Below are 14364 nucleotides of genomic sequence, written 5' to 3' on the forward strand. Positions count from 1 at the left end.
CTGTCAGCGATCAGCTCGAGCTGGAGCTGCCCTCGTCTGTCTCTGCCAACAGGACGTGGCAGCAACAGGATGACGGAGAGTAACCGCACAATGCAAAGCAGTGGCAGCATGAACGGCTCATTCTGCCGGGGTCGGGAGTCGTTTCTCAGAGATCCCGAGCGCCGGTGTAATGAAAGCCTGCTGGAATGTAAAAAGCGCGGCTGTCAAGGTGGCACGGTGGTTATTAGAGAGACCGTCCCGAGTCGGCCCCATAACTGGAGGGTCGTCGCTTCCATTTGCAGCTGTGTCCTGTCTGAGCAAGTAACTGAGACTCAAACTGACACTGTTGAACAATAGTAAGGCTCAACTGAACAGATAACTGAGCACATTTTGATTAGTTGCTTGATGCTATAAAAACTGACATGATTGACGGATGAGACTGTCTCACAATTGGTGAAGCGTGTGTATCGGCGGGACCTCGATACCTCAGTTCCGCACCTCAATCTTTACTGCACAGTCTCTGCTCCAAATTAGGTGGAGGGGGGGAGGAGAGGAGATTCATCGGCCATTTTTAAAAACAGTATGGTAGCTGAGAGAGTCCGACTAGTTGTTTTGCCCTGATACCAGTTTTTATGCCAAACTAACCGACTCCTGGCTTTAGCTTCATCATATTTAACATCCAGACATGAGAGCGACATCTATCTTGTCATCGAAGGGCCGGTTCATAGTGTCTCAGAATTTCAATTGTCACCAATCACTAACCAATGGAAATGAGAAGGGTTTATTAAAATATTGGCTCATATTTCCAGACAGTTTTTCATGTGATTGTTCATTAGTTCTGCAGCAAAGTAAAAAAACAACAGAGCTGTAGAGCGAGAAGTGCAACGGCTCCTCACACTTCCACAGCTCAGCAGTCCTGACATGAGGAGGTTGTGAGCGTCAGATCGCTGCAGGAACGATCCAACTGACTGACGATCCAAAAAACGAATATGCATGTTTCTCAAAACCAAAATGTATTTACAACAACTTTGAGTACTGATTATTATTTGATTAATTCATCAATGAAAAATGCAATGAAACAGTCAAACATGTCAGTGTCTTCCACCGCTTTGTGGGTTTATTATAATGTTTTGCTACAGATGGAGAAAGAGTCGGTGATAAATGAGAAGAAAAGCTGTAAAGCAGCAGAACATGATGCATCACTGCCATGATTGTCTCATAAAACCAAAGTGATGTGAGTCCTGTGCATCTCCTTCATCACTGCTGGTTCAGGGGTCTGCGTTTTTGACTCAATCCACAAATCTTGTTTCCGTCTTGCTCGCCCCCGCCGCACAGACAGACAGGCCGCTGCAACACACCGACTTGTGCTCCTCAATATTTAATGTCTCCCTGTGAGTTTCTGTTGTAAAGTTTAGGGAAGTGTTAAAGCAAAGTCCCACAGAGAGAGGAAGGGGGCAGGAGGGCAGCACTGCCTGTTCCGCTCAGCAAGACGAACGGTTGAGCATGAGCAGCCTCCAGCCCATCCGCCACACGGCCCTCATTCAAACACAGACCTTTACCCCGAAGCACCAGCAGAGCGAACGGTAAGTGCACCTTGTCGCTTCTCACGGATGAGCTGACGCAGCTTTTATTAACTGCACATTACTTACTGATGTGTGACGACCATTTCCAAGTAATTCTTGAAACGCCGTTCCCTCATCAGTCACTCATCTATAAATCCATTAAGTGGATTTGAATGAACTGGATCCACAGAGGACGTTGATGTGATTAGCTCATTCTGGCGCAAAGTGTCTCTCGGCCCTTTTGTGGCTATCGGCAATGGTGGTGCACACACGCAGACACACACACACACACACACACACACAAACACACATGAAACACACAAACAGATTCACCCAGGGCAATATGCCGTTGTGATATCAGCATTTTTTTTTAAAGCTTGGATTTTTTTTTTCTCATGGAAACACTCGTTGTGTATTCCACCCCCTGCGTCTGAATTATTCAGCTTCAATGCCGTTTCTATTCTTAGTGCTTTTACTAGTGTTTGGATGGCTGGAGAAGAAACCTTACAGTAAACAACACACATGCTCTATGACACAACATAACACAAGCAACTCTCCCTGCTCTGCTCCTCAGTTTGGTTCCTTTATTTTGAATTTCGTACTTACGAACCTCCAGATATCTTTGGTTCGTTGTGTTGGAAGACGCCTGATGTGAACTGAGCAACCACAAACCAGTTTGATTTCTCAAAACGAGGCTCAACGCCATCACACCATCTGCTCCTTAACTTTCAAAATGTGCACATCAAGCCCCAAGGTTGGAATTGGACTCTGCTGTTTACACTGCACTTTTTCAGGCTGGAGTTTAATTTGCCTCGAGACAAAGAGGCCTGAATTAAATCAAGAAAAAAGCAATAGAGTCTTCAAGTGAACATCAAAAGGTTTGCAGACGTCCCTCTGGGCCGCTTCATGAGCATCGATCGAAAAAGCTGGGTGGGAACGTACTTATGCTCTCCCATCCAGTCAAACTGATTTCATCCAGCCACGCCTGCTGAGATCCTCTCTCATCTCTCCGGTCGGAGGGAAGCAGCAGAAGACGAGCAGGTTGAGTGGCAGGGGAGGAAGGTGACGCTGAACCCCGGGTGACGACCGCTGCAAAACGGCTGCCGCAGTCAATATGCTGCCACAAATAAAAACATGTTATGCAAGTCAGATTTTATTTATCCAACGTGCAAAGACGTCTCTCTGCTGTTATTTGATGTTTTGGTCTCATTTCTTCATCGCTTCACTGTTACAGGACTGTCACTGCCATGGCAACATCATTTTAACTGTAATTATAAACCATTGGCAGAGTCAATACTTGTTTTACCCACATTGGAAAATGCAAGTGTTCTCTGACCAGAATAATGGCTCTCTCTTCTTCCTCCTCTTCCTCTCCTTCCTCTTCATCGTCCACTTCATCTTCCAGGGTTTTTGTACGAGAGGTGAATACGTTGTGGCTGTGACAAAACGATTAAAAGATGATTTATTGGTAATTGTGACAACAAAGTAATCTATTAGTTACTTTGCACCCTCTCTGTCATCTTTCATATGTTTGCAACTACCTCCTTTGGTATGAATTATTGATAAATGGCTGGCTGTTGCATGCTGAGGGAGAGAGGGGGGTAAAATATGGACTGGATCCAGCTGTGGCCCGGATCAGCAAATACTTTGGCCAAATTTATACAGTAACACATTTATTCCTGATTGTAAAATATGTTCAATCGCTGCTCAAATTTTTTTTAATTTCAATTCTTGCTGAGGCTCTGTTCACAAGCCTCATGGATTGTATTTTCAGCAAGTGCATCATATTGTGTTTTTACAGCTTTCAGCCTGAAGCTGGATTTTGAGGGACGATATGCAACATAACACACTTTGATGTGTCGGCTGTAGCATCATTGGTGAACTGTCCTCGCAAGATGCTGTGACGCAAATAAGATCACACATACGTCCCGAGGGCCTCGCTGCACCAGCACAAGTCCCCTTAAAGCGGCCACCACGCAGAAAACAAGCTCGGATTTGAATATAAGTAACTGTAAACACACTGGACACACACTGTACACACACTGGACACACACTGTACACACACTGGACACACACTGGACACACACTCCCTCCCTGCTCTCAGAGGTTTACCGCAGGTCAGCTACAGATGACATTTATCTTTTCCCCTCGAAGAAAACAGTCGTCACAATGGGATCAGGAAAGGGTGAAATGTTACAGCATCAAAACATGTTTCCAATTTAACCTGTTTTATTGTAATTTGTGAATCCTACGAATATATTTCACCCCTGGACATTCATAATGCTTCACCGATGTTATTATTTACGTATTTTACAAGTGTGGACACTCATTACCGTTCTGCTTATTTCTCCCTCCATCTCTCTCCCTCTCTCTCTCTCTCTGGGTGTGTTGTGCCATGGGGGAATATCGATTTCACTGACACTTTCAGGGAACGCCTTTATTGACTGACTGCCACCAATAAATTGTTGATTGCTGGTTGACGAAAAGGCTTCGGGCTCCAGTAAATCCCCAGATAATGTCTCAATGCAGACGGTTCCTTATGCGGCGTCACATATAACGTAGGCCCATTATATTCTGTATAATATTCTAAATTAGTGATTCAGTTAAACCCTGATCATGCAACGTCCATATTAACACACACACACACACACACACACACACACACACACGTACACACACACCAGTAGCCCACAGCATGTTCAGCCATGGCTGCTGTTGTTGTTGTTGTTATTCCACTGAAGTATGTAACCTTGTTCTTAGATCCAGGCTGCCTGGCGGGCACAGAGCAGAGGTCGGCCTGGTTTACTGGTTCTCGCTCTCTCCCAGCAGAGTCGCCTCCAGTCGCCCCTCAGTGTCCCTGCCACAGAGAGACAGAGACTGAGAGGAGACGTCTTTGTGAGAGGACCCTGTACACACTGTGTTAAACAACTGTCTCTGTTTGTGTGTGAGGTTGTTCAAGATGATGAAATGTGAGCAGAACAATCTTTTCAGCAGCAGCTGCTTTGTAACAATGAAACAAAGGATCTTGTTTTACAAAATAGAAACAGCACATTGTCCCATAATTTCTATTATTGTTGGGCTATTTCTTTATTAAAGACAATACATAATTAATGCTTTCGTGACCTATACTGCAGCCTGCCACCAGATGGCGATCGAGACACTTGGCTTCACTTTTGGGAAGATTTCAACAAGGCCCAGGCTCAACTGGGTGTCTCATTTCAGGGGCCACATCCTCTGGAGGACCCGGTCCACATAAGCTGATGTCGGCATCCGGCCAAACTGAAATGAGACAGTCTGGTCTTCTCATTGCATCACCAGCCTAAACCGCACTTACAGCCGTCACCTAGCAACAGAGCTACGGATGAAAAAGTTCTTCGGTTGATTAAAAGCGTTGAAAAGATTTGTTTTGTACCGTTAGCTGTTCGGTTTAAAACTAAATTCTTCTGACGTTTTTCGCCTCACTTGCTGCCGCCATTACCTCTTTAAAAAACAGAAGAGCAATGAATCATGGGATATATGTTGGGCTGGTGGAAGGACGCATTCAGTGGCACAATCGGTCTACGAATGCAACCTTTGAAGGATGCGGCCCCAGAATTGAGACACAGCTAGAAGCTCTCCATTAATGGAAAGGTGTATCAATGTGTTTATTTAAAAAGTAATTGTACAGTTTTATACTCTCTCTCTCTCTCTCTCTCTCTCTCTCTCTCTCTCTCTCTCTCTCTCTCTCGTTGTTGCAGAATGATGCAGAGAGTCAGATCTGGACCAGGCACCAGTGGAGGGTTCCCTGATCCACGGAGCGGACTCCATGCCGGACCTTCCCTCCCTCCCTCCCTCCCTGTGCAGCGCTGTCTCATTGCTCAGTGAAGCCTCTGCAGCGCGCACACACACAGGAAGACTCTCCGGTGCACGGGACCTCTTACTACCACAGTGACGCGCTGCATGTTCAACACACACACACACACACTTGTGATAATCTCGAGGCGAAGACGCAATTTCAGCCACATTCAGGGGATTTTACTCTCGAGGTGATTCCCGGACTGCAGATCCTCTGTGTTGTCACTAAGGTAAGAGGAGGCAAATGCGCCAAATTGCTCCTTCCATCCATCCTGCGGTGACAATTTGTTTGCACGTGTCATCATCACTTAAAATCATCTCTGTTTATCACGTTCCCTCCATCGTGCGTCTTTTTAACGTGTTGCCAGGTGAGATTTACGCATGATGTGCCGCGTAAAGCAAAAAAAAAAAAATGGGGTTGCATTTCCATAACTTTCCCATGAAGCAGGAATCACAATGGAGGAGAAATTAAAATGTAATTTGGTTTGCAAAGTTGTTCAGAGTGCATTCCCCCTCTGAGGCACGTTGACAACCCTCCACGCCACTTGCAGTAACTGATAATGAGGCAGGAGTAAGATATCCAATCGGCCTCTCCGTGCGCCTTCCACGGAGCACGCGCGTCCGCTATTGCGTCTTTTGGCGTTGGCTGATGAATTTGCAAACATGGACAGAGCGTTTTCTCTTCTCTGACTCGAAAAGCCGCTGCCACTTGTGGGAGGAGGATGCAGCAGAACATGTGGCATCATGTCAGTGTCTGTGGCCAAAGCTTTGAGGTGTTAATCTGGCCACATCTTCCTTACCATCATAAGAGCCCTGTAGCCCTGCAGGCTGCACGCACGCACACACACACACACACACTGGTGGGCACCATAATGCCTTATTCCCACAGCAATCTGTCTGGCTCTTTGGATTTATTTAGGCTCTTGTAGTTCAGCCAGCCTGCTTGGAAATTTGGCTCTGCACAGACATGCACTGCTGCTCCAGACTGAACAATGCGATGGGATATCAGGCTTTAAAATACAGCCACAAGTGGAGAGCCAGTGAAAATCAGCATCACGCAAACAAATATTACATCTGTAAATTGCTCACCGGCTGCTGAGTGGATTTCTTTAAATGCACGAGCCAGTATCTACATGAAGCTGCATTAATGGTATTGTAGCGTGGATGAAAATGATATGCTGTCCAAACAGTAACTGTGTGTGTGTGTGTGTGTGTGTGTGTGGAGAGAGGATGCATGTTATGGTTCAAGGAAGTGACATAAGCACAGAGGGAAGAAAGGGCACTGGGCCAATTGGAGAGGCAAAAAAATAAAATAATACAGTTGTTCTGACTCCAGCAGAACACGAGCGAGATTCAAGGACGACAGGAAGGGATCGAGGCCGGGAGGTCAGTCCAGTACGAGGAGACATCATGAATCCTGCACTGGAATAGTGTAGAGATTGGAATATCGACTGCAAAGCCGCAGCTCGCACAGATCCTCCAGATTTGAGGTAATGTGCTGGAGAATACGAGCATATTTAATGATTTTTCTACCCCCCCTCTTCTCTCTGTATCTTCGTTTTTCTTGCCTACTTAAGTGAAACCCATTGCGAGGCAGGCATGTTGTTGCGAGAACGTTCCCTTATCTCCAAGAAGCAGCAGAACTCGCAATCTGTTGATCTTCCCCCGGTGCCTGTGTCACATCCTTAAACCCCGTAAAAAAAAAACGTGCATCCTTTCCTTGTTCAACACAGGGCCCTCGGCATTCATGAGCTTCCCATCACCACCACCTCCTCCTCCCATTCCCATCCCCCGATTAGAGGCCGTCAGCATCTTGCTCGTGTGACTGACTGCAGTGGCTGTGTGGATGGAGTGCTGGAGTGATCATTAGCTGCCTTCCCTGCTTCTTTTTTTTTTTGGCGTCAGATAATGATGAATTCGCTGCTGAACTCTCAACCCTGCGCCCGTATACCCTCATTAGCTTCCTTTTGGTCTTGATGCCGCTATCAGCTGTCGTAGCTTCCTCCTGTATCACCTCCACATTTCTCAGCCACCCTCTCAGATGATGGGGAAAACGAGAATCCTCCGGCTGGAGCGTCTTGTGTGGCCACGTCTTTCGAGGGTTTAAAATCCTGCATGAGCACGACGAAATCTGCTTTACTCTGCTACACTAAGAAATACCTGTAAACTGTGCCTCAGCTACATGGTGCCACTGTGATGTTAAGGATGCTTCCAAGAGGAGATGAGGGTGATTTAATATTTTAAAAACCAATCGTGTATCCTCCACACTTCTTTCCACACCCAGGAAGTCTGGCTTAGCCTTGTAATTATGCAGATAATTCCGCCAGGATGTAAATGTGTCATCGCAGTCGGCCCAGATGCCCGTTTCTGTGCGTCTGCTGTTCTGTTTTCCAGCTTTTTTCTTTGCAGCCGTGGAACCCTGACATTGTAGTGAAATTATATCAGAGCCATCAGCCTGAAGGCCCCGGAAGGAGGTTAAGACAAGTAGTGGCACAAATATTACTTTCCTTAGACCCCGAGGGTTTACAATAAAAAACAAGGGATGACGACGGCAAAGACGATTTTTTTGCAGTGCTCGGCGATGACCTAGCTGTTGCTCATGACTTGTCCCCCTCAAGTTGAATTAGGAAAGGCCAGCAGTCACAAACCGTGCTGTAGTGATGGCTGTGGACGACAGCAGTGATGAGTCAGCTGGAGCAGTACTCTCTGATGTGCTGTAGTTTCAGGCCGTGGGCTTTTTCTTTGCCTAATTCTAATTGCGCCTTGCTCTTCTGTGGCGTACGGCCCCGTCAGGTACCACTACGTCTTGTTGCCTTTCACCGGTATACTTACGAGGGCAGGACATCTTCCATCTTCCAGGTCCCTCGCACCAATAAGACGTACGAGTATATTGCTTGAGGGGACTCTTCAAGCGCTCCGGCACTCGCCCCTGTAATCTCAGCCCGCGCACTTTTCCAGTGCTCTTAGCTGCTCTGATTGGTCGTATGGGAGCTGTCAGCATGCCTTCATCTTTTCTCCTGTGGATTTATCTTTCCGAGAGCTGGGAGCATGCACCTCCCGGAGGTAGCTCTGGATTTTAGAGAGCTGAACCTCTTTATAAATCCTGTATTCACCCAAGACTGAGGGTCTCATGAGGAGTGTGTGTGCCACTGCTTATAAAACGGGCCTTAATGTACCCGGGCAGATTGTTACTCACACTGAATGAACACAGACTCAGCACTCGAGTAAATGTACTAATCCTGCTCTTCTGAGATTATCTGCCTTTTGAGGAGTTTTAGGCTGGGGAAGAAAAAAAAAAAAAAAATCACTTTCTACTCCCCGAGAATCTTATTCTGCAAAGTCTGATATTTAACGTTTTTTTATTTTTTCTAGGATGTCAGCAATCGCCATGACATGTTCATTCAGCTCCGACAGTCACCCAACTGTCAAATGTAATTCATTTTTCTTTAACCCTGCGTCATGCTCCAGCTGAAGCATGAGGCAAAGCATATTGCGCTTATTGATGAGCCACTTCTCCTTACGTACAGTTTTCCACTGAGGGATATTTGTGTGTGCAGCAGCAGCAGCAGTGTTACAGCCACAGCTATTGAATGTCTGATGAAGAGCAGTGTTTACCTCTACAGTTTCCCTCCATGCCTGCAGGACTTCCTGCAGTCGATGCCTCGGGCTCTCTCTCCATTTCTCTGAAGCCAGTGTGTGTTTCTCCTCGCACACTATAAACACACAGGCGTACAGCCTACATCATTATTTCTCCACAGTCCTGTCAGTTCCTCTGTCTCGTCCGCCTTTGATTACCGAGATGCTAAAAGCCGCTGGTGTCGTCGCCACTAACACGTCGGGGACACTGGGTCCTGCTCCACGTGTGATACCGTTCACGCCACGCTCTGCTGAAAGGCTTTGGTACGATCGCCAGCTTTATTCCCTCATATTTGCCTTTCACCGGAAACTAGGGAGCTCATTTTGTTGATATAAAGACATACTGCCGACCTGCGTTTGCCAGGGGGACAATGTCAATTCTGGTGGGAGAGCGGAGGAGAGGGGGAGACGGGCATGTTTCTGTGCCTTCCAGCTATTGGAACATGCTCCGACTGTGAAAGGCCACGTCCATTGTTGGGTAACATAATCCACCAGGGAGGCTTTCGCACAGACACTGGGGAGAACTGCCGATACACACTCCCTCTCTCCTTCAGTACTGATGCATATCCTCTTCCGTGCTGGAAGCAGCTGCTGAATGCTAAGCAATTTTCAAGTGTTGCTGAACTTGTGTGTGCAGGGTGAGAGCGCACACAACCCTTTATTGCCATTCTGAACACAAGCTCTCTGCTTGTTTTAAACAGTCTCATCGATAGCCGTATATTCTGATGTCGTCCAGAGGAGCTGGATGGAGAAATATAGATGCACAAATACCTCCTCTGGGAAACCGTCATCCCGGAGATAACTCTCTCTGGACGGTTATAATGAAGTGACGTGGTGTGTGTGGTCACCTGCAGAACTGATACCGACCATAATGTGTCTGCAGCAGCTGATTTGTGGTTTAATGGCAGCTCGAGATGGATTTTACATGCTCATGCTTCAGTATCAGATGGCTCACAGTCTAATAAGTGCAGACATTAGTTCCCATCGTGGAGGCAGATGCAGGCGCTGCACATGGCTCAGGCTGCACACACACATTCAAAACAGCACAATGCACATGGAGCAGATAAGCACTTGATCTACCTGCTTCTAGCTGCCTGACTTTTCGACGGGAAATTAAGTGGCAAATATTGAAACTAGTTTCTCCTTTGGGAATTAATAATAATGATCAATAATTTAAATAAGCAATAGCATATTAGCAATTCAGAATCGATTTTATCAACCAAGTAGCTTCACTTACAGTCCAATGACATGTCACTATCTCTGTCTGTGTGCATGCAGAGACAAAGCAAACAGAAAGATTGACGAGTGTGTAGTTATGTAAAAGTCAAATGGTCAAGAAGATGGAGAGTCACACAGATTAGATTGCTGTGTTTCTACAGTGTATATATAGATATTACTTGTTCCATAGCAACAAGTACTGTAAGATCACAAAGTGCACATTATTAAAAGACATGGAGAATAAATAAATAAATATAAGAACCCTTGACATTTATGGATGAGCCAGCTCACCAAGTTAAATCAAAAGCTTTTCAAACATTTTCACATATTGGGTAGAAGAAATCTGTCCCCTAATATAAATTTAGGCTTAAAAGAAATCGCTGAATCAAACCTTCACCCAGATTTCAGATTAAACCCCGAACACAGGATGGTTCGTCTGAGGCACAGTCTCATATAAAAAGTAAGGAAGTTCTTCCACTTCTATTTCTAACTTCATCACCATTAAATTACATCAGAAGTCAAATGGCAGTCGCCCTCTATAAAAATGATTTTTCCATAAAACGCTAAGTGAAGTCTCTTGTTCCTGCAGCTATAACTCTTGTTGAAATACGATGCAATGATAGCATTTTTCTCGCATATGTGAAAAGTGCGTATCCATTATAAAGCAATCCCGGCTCAGAAATGGCAACATGCAAATGTAGGGAATAACATTTTTTTTCCCCCCTTATAATTACTAACCTCCATTTCTAGCTTGATCTAACATGTCACTGGAAAGCTGCAGCTGATGCTAATGCCTTTGTAGCCGTGTGTTAGATCGTGTAAACAGATGCTGATTAACATGCAGACGGGAGCTCGAGGAAAAGTCTCGATGGCTCGTCGGCTTTTCAGAGGATTTTGAAAAGATATTTTCGTCTTGACAGGAGACACCCGTGATTATAGTATCAACGGAACAGGATAAACTGATCCTGAACAACGTGATTTGTAAGAAGAACACATTTGACACCAAAATGTATGGTTTGCCAAACTTTTTGTCCAATTATTAGGCCACTTTTACATCCAAAGACAAAAACATCTCACAACATAAACTGTTTTGTATTAAACTCTGTGACTTTTATGGGCCTGATAACTGTCTAGACAGTTTAGCAGCTCCTGACGTCATCGTGTCACATTTTAAAAAGAGGTTTTTAATGTGTGTCCTGCTCGGATGAATTATTTCCCAGAGAATTACTTTTTTCGCAGCGAATGATCAAACGTTGGCGGCCGAGTCGGGGGTGATCAGTGGAACAGGAAACGGCCACAATCAGTGTCATGTCCACCCGTTTAACCTTCCGCAGAGCACAGGTGTCGCAGCCCGCAACGACAAATTAACGTGACATTTTCACCGTCCGCCGACGCTGATGAGGGACTTTGCAATCCAGCCCAGATGCCGGAGAACTCCCTTAATGGTAGTTTGGTTCGAGCCCGTTTGGCATTTATGAACGTGAATGATAATGTGAAATGAGAGAGGGACATCCAGTAATTTGTCAGGGGGTCATTGAATTTTAATCCCTCCATTACTTGGGGAGAGTGTCCTTGGCCGTTACAAACTGGAGTTCAAAAAAGTGTCACTTTAAGTTGCTGGGAGCTTGTAATTCGAGACTCAAGCGAGTTACAAGGTGGGAAATGTCAGTGTTTCTGGAGTTTGACACATCGCTGCTTTTTAGTAAAAAAAAATACCCTTGACTTTAACCCTCTGAAAGTGGATGTCTCAGATTGGTGTTTTTTTGCATGATCCCATCACGTTGTAAAGTTGTGATGACGTCATTACGTTTTGTGCGATGGAAAATGTGTTGATGACGCACAGCGGCAGTGTGGTGGGAGAGGAGCTGAGAAATAATGGCATATCTCAAAAGCTAAAACAAATATACAAATGGAGTGTTAAGAAGTATTTTGTTCATGTTTTATTATTTGGAAATATCGCTATCAATAGGTGTAACATTAGAAAAAACATTAGTAGCACCATTCAACTATACTGTAAAGTTTCTCCAAGGTTATAGTTTTATTACGTTTTAACCATCAGAAACCTTTTATTTCTTTATTTTCCCCAGTTTAACCATGAGAATTCTCACTGAGGACTAAAAATCCACATTCCTCTTTTCTCTTTGATTTAATTGCACATTTCGGAGCTGGCACTGCGGCTGGTTCGTCTTGTTCCATTGCCCTCTGCAATAATTAAAATCAATCTGCTGTCAAAAAAAAGATAATGTCCCATTTTCGCGGATGCGGTTTTGATGAAGTGTCGTGATCGGCGTTAACCTCTGTGATAAACAGTTTCTGAGGAAGCCGCCGCATGTTCCGCTGCCTCAGTTTGCATCAGCAGGAGATACTGGTCGGATACATGCTACAGGGAAGTCGACAGTAAACTGTGAGGCTGACATTAATGAGATGAAATGACAAACTAATCCTGGATTCAAGGCTGCAGAGTTTCCTCTGAACCTCTTGTGCATATGAATGTAACTTGGATCTCACAAAGGAATAACAGACTCTGCCACTAACAATGAAACATACTATATGGAGAGAAAATGTAAATACAGTGAAAGGCTATGAATATTAATGCTGACCGGAAATATCAAACAGAACAACCCATGGAATTCTTAAGGACCGTAAGGGTTTATTATTTTATTTCATGAGGTCTGGTCTGGTGGAGCTGTGAAGGCAGCTCTTCTCGTGACCTCCCAGCCTCCCTCCCTGCAGCAGCTGCCCCGGCCGCCTCTCAGTGGCTGTGACAGGAGGAGGAGGACGATGGTGAGTCAGGGAAATGACGAAGATCTCCCCAGCACTGACTCCTCCGTGAGTCGCGGGGCACGGTCACGCAGCGCGAGCGCACGTTGTCACGGTTACATTCGGTTCCACAAGCACTGGCGCATGTAACTGGTTTTATAGGTTTCTCTAGGGACACTTTGCAATCTGCTCTTATTGTTGCTTAATTGAACTTTATCTTCACTTTTTCTACATAAGCTGCTGCTGCCTAAACCACAGAATACACTGTTGTTGGCTTTAGTGTGTCATGTGCCCGTCAGTGTCTCCGTCCAGACCTTCACGTGACCCAACTTTGAGGAAAGCCTTCGTGAGCATTGCTGTCTATTTAAAGCCAGGAGATTTATTTAAGAGGCCGTTACACAAGATAAGCTGCGAAAGGTAGAGCTCTAAATGGAACAGAAGAGCCTATTTGTAAATGTCCGCAAGTGGCTGGCTTTAAGTGCCTGGCTGAGAGATGAATGGAGAAGATACGGACAAGAGGGTCATTTCAACAATGGGCATTTTGAAAGGGAGATATTTTGTGATGACAAGTCTTTAATTGATCTCATCACTTTTGAATAGCCTATATATGTAATATGGGGGGTTTTACTGAGCCCATGTAAACGCTGACACCAGCCTGTCAGTTCAGGGGAAGTAATGGTTAGAAGGAAGTGGCCTGAATGTCGGGAGCTGGAATTCTGATGCATCGACGGCTGAATTTTCTCCCTCCTCAGCTTTACATGCACAGTACACAGGCTTACTTTGATCCTCGAGTATAAAAGCCCGCGAGGAACGGTCGTAGGCAGCGCTGGCAGAGCGGGGAGGAGGGTTGACACAGTTGTTTTGGTTCCAAAATGGCGTCGGAGAAAGCTGAAACCTCCTTCAAACCCTTGACTTTAATTGACGGAGAGCCACTCGAGCGCACTCGAGTGTCTTCCCAGCCGAGGAAACCCTGCAGAGAACTTCTCATGTAGTGAAATGTTGAACTGCTCGTCGTCCCTCTGTGGCAACGCTCGACTCGCTCCTCCTGACGTGAGAGGAAGAGAAGCCATTGTGTTTTAAAAAAGTCAAACAGAGACAAGAGGCGTAGATATGTCTCTCACTGCTTAGATATGTCCACAGTACATGCATACAACATGCACTAATCTTGATATGGTTGCATGATCCATAGGATTAGTGTGGATTAGCAAAGCTGACCAATTTCACATGACGGCAACGGTAATCTCTTTAACTAATATTCGTAATCGTGTTGGGAAAATATTTATTCCCGCTGCATCATGTCCGACCTGACACTTGAATAATTGATAAAGGAAAGGAGGCGGCTGGGGGGGGGGCCCAGATGTAATCATAACGCGCG

At 45.4% G+C, this 14364-nt stretch overlaps 1 protein-coding gene across 5 annotated transcripts in view; it reads left to right on the forward strand.

Annotated features, from left to right (window-relative positions):
- The first annotated feature begins 5316 nt into the window (after positions 1-5316).
- dlgap1b (discs, large (Drosophila) homolog-associated protein 1b) overlaps positions 5317-14364 on the forward strand; it is a 95179-nt gene continuing 86131 nt past the window's right edge. For 4 of the 5 annotated variants that reach the window (XM_034572311.1, XM_034572312.1, XM_034572314.1 and 1 more), the window contains exon 1: positions 5318-5605. The gene's annotated coding sequence lies outside the window, so the exon portion shown is untranslated. Of the gene's footprint in view, positions 5606-14364 lie in introns of all 5 variants that reach the window. The other variant, XM_034572315.1, reaches the window with a different exon arrangement.

The sequence above is a fragment of the Hippoglossus hippoglossus genome, chromosome 20, assembly GCF_009819705.1.
Source record: "Hippoglossus hippoglossus isolate fHipHip1 chromosome 20, fHipHip1.pri, whole genome shotgun sequence".
Lineage (NCBI taxonomy): Eukaryota > Metazoa > Chordata > Actinopteri > Pleuronectiformes > Pleuronectidae > Hippoglossus > Hippoglossus hippoglossus.